Here is an 8,229-nt window from a genome sequence, read left to right as displayed (position 1 = left end):
CTCTGGGCAACTAGGGAACCCCCGCAGCAGGTTTATGAGCACAGTTCTATTCTGAAAGTGTTAAAGTTAGTAACTTTCTGCGGCCTCCATTTAGTCCCTCACTGCTGTAGAGCACCCAGAGAATGTTGGGCAAACAGCAATGTCCCAGTGTCACCGACTAATCCCCATCAACAGCTCGTTTTTATTGTGGCATTTCTGTTTCAAGACCCTAAGAGCACCTGATGTTCTCCAAAATTGTCTGTCAGGTTTTCAGTTGGTATTCCGGGGAAAGATGCAGCCCCCACTACCCTGCACTGGTCCAGACCTTACTGCCAGAGCAATGCTTGAACAGATGGGGTATTAAGCATCCAGTGGGCTCCTGTGCTTATTTTTTGAAGGGGGGGGAGCGGTGCTCCATGTAAGTAAGCATATTGTTTGCATGTGTGAAATCCCCTTCTGGAAGCTGGCATTGTGGTGTAAAGGGATAAGCCACTGCCTGCAGTGCCGGCCTCCCATTTGGCCACCAGTTTCAGTCCTAGCTGCTCCACTTCTGATCCAGCTCCCTGCTAATGCACCTGGGAAGGCAGCAGAGTGTGGCCCACGTCCTTGGGCCCTTGTACCCGTGTGGGAGACCTGGATGAAGCTCCTGGCTCCTGGCTTCAGCCTGGCCCAGCCCTGGCTGTTGTGGCCATTTGGGGAGTAAACCAACAGATGGAAGACCTCTTTTTCTCTCTCTCCCTCTTTCTGTAACTCTACCCTTCAAATAAATAAGACTTAAAAAAAAAAAATCTGCAGCACCTAAGCCCGGCTGCCCCCCCGGGAGGCTGTGGTTGTCCATGTGTTCAGCGTCTTCTGGAGGAAGTGCCTGGGTTGGCTCGCTCTTTGGACTTAGCTGAAACAATTGCTGAAGGATCTGCCAGCGCCATCGCTCTAGTCCAAATGCAAAGAAATCTGCCCCTGCTCCTGGTTAAACCGAGTGAACTCAGGACAGGGAGCAGCGTCAGCGTTCAGCTCCCACCCACCCCTGCCCATTTCTTCTTCTTCTTCTTCTTCTTTTTTTTTTTTTTTTTTTTTTTTGGTCAGGCAGAGTGGATAGTGAGAGAGAGAGAGAGACAGAGAGAAAGGTCTTCCTTTTGCCATTGGTTCACCCTCCAATGGCCGCCACGGCCGGCACATCACGATGATCTGAAGCCAGGAGCCAGGTCCTTCTCCTGGTCTCCCATGCAGGTGCAGGGCCCAAGGACTTGGGCCATCCTCCACTGCACTCCCTGGCCACAGCAGAGAGCTGGCCTGGAAGAGGGGAAACCGGGACAGAATCCGGCGCCCCGACCGGGACTAGAACCTGGTGTGCCGGCGCCGCAAGGCAGAGGATTAGCCTAGTGAGCCGCGGCACCAGCCCCATTTGTTCTGAGCCCTGGATAGCGGAAGTGGAGTCAGGTGTGCCCCGAGGACGCCCCCAGAGAAGCTGTGAATTCATCTCAGCAGGCTGCAGAGGCAGGGGTGGCCGGGCCGGGATGGTGTGGGGTGGGTGGGTGGTGGGTGGGCAGTGCCCCCTCTCCTGCCTCCTGCCCCACTCCCTTCTCTGGCTTCTTCCACCTTCCTGGTGATCCTCGTGTGTTTGAGTAGAGCAAGTAGCAGATTGCTTTTCCCCACCACTATTGGAAAGAACAAACGGTACATGTTTCCTTTGAATATGTCTCAGTGATGTCACGGGCTACACGGTGAGGGAGCTTGGGTAGCTCCGTGTCCTGCTGGCTCCCGGTTTCCGAGGCTGTCTTCCAGCTTCTGTCTGCCCTGACAGAACTGGCAGGTCTCTGGGTAGCCTCGAGCCAACAGCGGGCACTTGGGTTACGTTGAAAGCAGGTGCGATGATAATGGCTTCTGTTAGAAGTCATTGGCGGCCTGGAGAGAGCCTGTTCTGGGTCCTAGGCAGATGGTACTGCTGACTGCTGCTTTGTGCCCATCCCCTAGCACAGAATCCACCTGCAGCCAGCGGCCGGGTGGCAAGGCCAGGCTCAGCAGGGACCCATGAGGGCGGCACTGGAGACCCCATGGCCACCCCAGAGCAGCAAGTGCTCTCTGCATTAGGAAGAGCGATTTACACAGCACTGATGGGCAAGAATGGATTTTCCTATCTGATTTCATGATGTGGTCAGGTAAGCAGGCAATGTAATTTCCAATCCTGTGGGGAGGCGACTGCTGTGTAGAACCCGTGGTGTCAGCTGAGAGGGGATTCCTGTTCCTGTGCAAGGCGGAAGCAGTGATTTTTTTTTTCAAACTCCTGAAAAACAAACATTCCTAAGTGTATCTGGGAGACAGTTTATGTGTGAATTAAAAAGCTTTTTGCTCCATCTCTTAACTTATGGCTTGCATGGAATAGGAATGAGTTGTTTTTCCAGGAAAGAGTTGTTTTCTTGTCCGGTCACAGACCCCTTAGGAAGAGGCGATTTGAATGAGTACTTTAGCATTTCTTTGCCTGGTTCTGATCTCAGGAAATACCATATAGTATATGACAAAAATATTTTAAGTTTACCTTTGACATCTGTCTGACTCTGGTTTGCTTTATGACTTCTTCATTCAACAATAAATTACCTTAAAAATAAATCTTTTCTGGTTTTTTCATTTGATTTGAAAGGCAGAGAGACACAGAGAAAGATCATCCATTGGCTGGTTCAGTCCCTAAACTCCTGCAATATCCAGGGCTGGGCCAGGCCAACGCCAGGCACTGGAAACCCAGTCTGGGTCTCCCATGCAAGTGGCAGGCACCAAAGCAATTGAACTATGCCCTGCTGCCTCTCTGGGTGCCCATCAGCAGGCGGCTAGATCTGACACAGGGTAGCCAGGACTGGAACCAGACACTCCAATACGGCAGACAGGCACCCCAAGCAACAACTTAACGGCCGAGTCAAAAGCCAACCTCTACTCTTTGAGAAAGAGCGTGGTGTTATTAGCATAATAGCAACCTGTGTTGACCCATGTTTCTGAACTGTGCCTGCTGTGTGGACTTGTAGTCATATATGCAGGTGAGAACAAGAACTTTTATGTATTCGTTTTCCTTTAAAATAACAGATATCCATTCCTCCTGTTCATAGAGTCAGGGCTTCGGGATCTGGAAATTATTCCCCATGGCCTCCACATTTGCTGCAAATAAACCACCTTGTGTGACAACTCCTTCTGACATGCTTCATAGAACTCACCAGGAAACAGTCCAATTGTTTCAGGTAGGAAGCACCAAAGGCAGAGGAAATAATTGCACACTAGCTCACAAGGACTTTTTCAAAAAACTTTTAACTTTCCTTTATATAATTACCACATACATATATTCCTAAACAATGTATTAAATAGTAAAAAAGAAAAAATACTTTGGCTTCTCTTTGAATTTTATAAAATGGAAATTGCTTTACTATACTTCTGCTTGTTTTCAATCAATATTATCCTTCAAATCCATCCCTGTTGTACGTGGTTGCAGTTTATTTTCTCTGCTACTGAGTAGTTCATTACATGAATATGTTGTGATTTATCTGTTTCCCTGTCACAAGCATTTAAACTGTTTCCTTTCCTTTCTTTCCCACCCCCAACTATTTGCGTTGCTGCTGTGACTGTTCTTATACAGTGTCCCGATGTGTGTGCGCAAGCATTTTTCCAGGGTGCAAGTGTTGCCTTGGCAGACACCTTCCAAAGAGGCCATGCCAATAAATGCGCCCGACAATACCTTTTCCTTAAGTTTGAGAATGGCTGCTTATTTTCACAAAGCACAGCTAAAGCTAGGCTGCCATATTTTTAAAAAAATCTTATAAATGGGACCCTAAGAATAATGTAACAAGAAACATAAAACTAAATAGCGTAATAATTCAGTGGTGGTGTTCCTTGGTTGCGTACCTTCTTTGGGGGGTCTCTCGTCAGTCACTGGGTTGCACAGAACAATTCCTTTTGCTAGGATAAAACACTCCTTTCCCCCACAGACCTGTTTTCCTTTGTTTCCGGCTCTAATAAAAGAAAATAAAGACACCTCCTCACTACACCTCCCCACACACACATCCAAAACAACACTAACAAGTTAGCTTGTCCACAGCCATAGCCATCCTTTAACCACCTTTCATTACAGTTGTTAGTAATTGTTCTAAGCTTCCTTATTCCAGAGTGAATTTTTGCTTTACTTCCATATACCCAGGAAACCCATTAAACTGTTTTTTGAAAAGAGCATTCTTCTCCCAGAGATGAATTTTACAACCATCCCTGGAGTAGTCATGTTGGCTAAAGTCTCTTGGCTTGCAAGCCACAGACATGAACTTGAGCTAGCTTAAGCAGAAAAAGATAGGATACAAGGTTGTTACAAGGAACCACGAAAGAATTTCTCATTAGCCAAATGTGGGTTCAGTGCTCTCCAGGAACTCAATCAACACTTGTCAGAGGGATGAGTTCATATTGCACCTATGTGGTTCTATAATGGGCAGAATTCACCTCTTCAGAAAGGTCACAGGAATAACTGAGTTGAGATCTGAGAACCACAAGAGGGTGAGGAGGTGTCAGAAGGCTGTGAAGGGAGAATTTCTTGAAGGCAAAAAGAAAAGGATGTGCAAAGGTCCATGACAAGAGTAGAATGGGGCCATGTGTTGGGCTTTTAGTCAACCATCCAAGGCGGAGGTGATAGTCATTGGGAGGAGGGGCTGGTGGCTGAGATGAAGAGGATCAATTGAGAAAACAGCCCACATTGGAGCCCCTGAAATAAACCTGGGAAGTCTCTTGGAATTCAAATACTCATCTTTCCTTTATATTAAAATTGCCCTATGTTAGTCCTTTGTAAAGTAAAAGACAAAGGTACAGAAATCTAAGGTGAGTGGAAGTAAAATTTCAAAGAAGTGAATTAATATCTTGTAATTTATTTTAAAGATTTGTTTGGGGCTGGTGCTGTGGCACAGTGGTCTAGACCTTTGTCTGTGACTCTGGCATCCCATATGGGCTCCAGTTCTAGTCCCAGCCGCTCCTCTTCTGATCCAGCTCTCTGCTATGGCCTGGGAAAGCACTAGAAGATGGCCCAGGTACTTGGGCCCCTGCACCTACGTGGGAGACCCAGAAGAAGCTCCTGGTTTAGCCCACCTCCAGCCATTGCAGCAATTTGGGGAGTGAACCAGCAGATAGAAGACCTTTCTCTTTCTTCCTCTCTGTGTAATTCTGCCTCTCAAATAAATTATTTTAAAAAAGATTTATTTATTTGAGAGGTAGAGTTACAGAAAGAGGGAGAGACAGAGACAGAGAGACGGGGGGGGGGTCTTCCATCTGATGGTTCCTCCCTAAATGACCACAAACCAGAGCCCATATGGGATGCTGGCACCCCAGGTGACAGCTTTATCCGCTATGCCACAGCACCAGACCTGTGACACAGTACTTAACAGGGCATTTTCTAGAGATGCTCAGATCCCATATCCAAGAATCTGGGTTTGAGTCTTGGTTCCACTTCCAATTCCAGCTTCCTGCTAATGTGCACTCTGAGAGGCAGCAGATGATGACAGCTCAACTACCTGGCTCCCTGCCACCCACATGGGAGATCTAGATGGAGGTACAGACACCTGGTTTTCACCTGGCTCAGCCCTGGTTACTGCAGGCATTTGGGGAGTGAACCAGTGGATGGACAATCATTGTCTATGGCCCCACACTAAATGATTTAACTAATAAGTTATTTCTGTAACAGAGGAGAAAGAAAGTCTTAGCAATATGATGTGACCTTGCTAACAGGGTTACATAGCAGCTCAATCAACTCATTCAGCCCAATTCAGAAAGAACCAGAAAACTAATCTTTCTCAGGCTAATCAAACCAGACTACTACTGAAATAATGACTTAATTATTCCCATTTCTACTTTTCTAAAAGTAAACAGAGAGACCAGTAGCCTGGAACTCTATCCAGGTCTCCGACATAGGTACAGAAGCTCAAGTACTTGGGCCATCTTCCACTGCTTTCCCAGGCACATTAGCAGGGAACTGCATCAGAAGTGGAGCAGCTGGGACTCAAATTAATGTTCATATGGGATGCTGGTTTCAGAGGCTATAACTTAACCCACTGCACGAATCAGCCCCTTCTTTGGCTTTTAACCATTTATTTATAAACAAATACTTCACATATTTGATTCTCTCCAAACCAAAGTTTGACAGGTGGGTGTTGTGACACAATGATTAAGATATTGGTCAAGATGCTCACTTCCCATATCAGAGTGCCTGGGATGGAATCCTGTCTCCAATTTCAGTGTGCCTGGGAGGCAGCAGGTGATGGCCCAACTACTTGGCTCTCTACATATACCGGGGGACCTGGATGGAGTCCCTGGCTCTTGGCTTAAGTCTGCCCAACCCCAGCTGTTATGAGCATTTAGGAGTGAACCAGTAGATAGAAGATTCTCTCTCTCTCCCTTTCTGTCACTCTTCCTTTCAAATAAGTAAGAAAATAAAACTTGAAAAAAAATTCTTTGACACAATACCACTGACTTCAGCCAGTAGGAGAATGGAGTGATCTGACTCATAGATGCTGTCAGTGGTGCCCCCTGCAAACAGTTGAGGTTTAAAACTGGCTGTTAAACCTGCCTTTGACCTTGTCGACCTCTGCCACATTCATCTGGATGAGCATGGTCCTTGGTCTCAATGATGTGGCTGTTGGTGGAGCATTTGTGCAGCATATACACTGTCCATGAACTTGCTGGTTTCATTCCTTGCCTGCTACCATCATGAGTACAGTGCAGGAGAGCATCATAGTCCAGTAAAGTGAAGCTACAGCAGATTTTAAGATGGAGGAAAATTCCCACTGGGTTTATGGACAGAGTTTTGGAAGTCTTGGTTATGCCACATTAAGTGTGCAGTTACACTCAAGTAATGTCTGATATTCAGTACTTGTCAAAACACTTTTCTTGTGCAGGTGACTAAAAGGGACAGAGTCTTTACATTTATTTGGTACAATGGGGGGGTAATGGGGGAAGGGTCAGTAACCACATTTAATAATATAAAACTTGAAATGTTTTTATATTTGAAATTCATTGGTTTCACTGATAGAATTCCAGTGCTTAGAACCCAGTCACACAGAGGATTCAAATTCCAGCTCTGTTGTTTAGTCTGTTACTTTGGGCAAATGCCTTATGTTCTCAGCACTTCAGTTTCCTTATCCATTTATTTATTTACTTATTTTTTAAACTATGTTAGAGCTATGTGAGGATTAGAGCACACAAAGCACAAAGTATGTCATGGAGTATAAGGCAGGAGGCTCTCATTAAATAACAGAAGTACTTGCCCACTCTTTCACCATAGTATGAGATATATTGGGATACTTGATAGTTGCAGTCAGGTGGAAACTGACCTGTGAGGTAGACAGAGACATGGATATTATCGTAGTCCATTCATGCTGTGATAACAAAATACCAGAGACTGGATAACTTATAAACAACAGGAATTTATTTCTCACAGAGCTGGAGGCTGAGAGGTTCAAGATCAAGGTGTCAGCAAGTTTGGTGTCTGCTGAGGGTCTGGTGGCTGGTTCCAAGTTGGTGCCATCCTGTTGAGTTTCCCACGATGATCACTGTGTCCTCACAAGGCAGAAGGGACAGGGGGCAAAAAAAGGGCCCAGCTAGTTCCCTCCAACCCTCTCATAAGGCTACTAATCCCCTAAGTCACCTCGTAAAGGCCCAACCTCTTAATGCTATCACATTGGCCATTAAGCTGCAACATGCACTTTGGGGGACACATGCAGACCACAGCAGACACAGTGTGGAGAAGAAGAAAATAATTCATAGGCTTCCCAGCAGGAACCTATAGGTTTTTGAGGTTTTTACCTTTAAAATGACAGACAATGCCTGATCACTTAGGGCTTGATTATCTGGTTATGGACTCCCCTCAGTACCTTAATTTCTTGCTGTGAATAGTAGAAACAGAGAGAAGGCAAGTGACCTCAGCAGAGACTGAATTACTTTGCATCCTCCACAGTAGCTAGCACTTAGTATAGACTAAATCACTTTTTGGAAATTCCAGTTCTGGGGCCAGTGCTGTGGCAAAGCGGGTAAAGCCACCCCCTACAGTGCCAGCATCCCATATGGGTGCCAGTTTGAGTCCCGGCTGCTCCTCTTCTGATCCAGCTCTCTGCTGTGGCCTGAGAAAGTAGAGGATAGCCCAAGTCCTTGGGCCCCTGCACTCACGTGGGAGACTTGGAAGAATCTCCTGGCTTCTGGCCTCAGATCAGTGCAGTTCTGGCCATTACGGCCAGTTGGGGAGTGAACCAG

The sequence above is a fragment of the Oryctolagus cuniculus genome, chromosome 19, assembly GCF_051225735.1.
Source record: "Oryctolagus cuniculus isolate XC-2025 breed Fujian yellow rabbit chromosome 19, ASM5122573v1, whole genome shotgun sequence".
Taxonomy (NCBI): Eukaryota; Metazoa; Chordata; class Mammalia; order Lagomorpha; family Leporidae; genus Oryctolagus; species Oryctolagus cuniculus.
The sequence above is the reverse complement of the archived record's forward strand: the minus strand, read 5'-3'. Positions refer to the sequence as shown.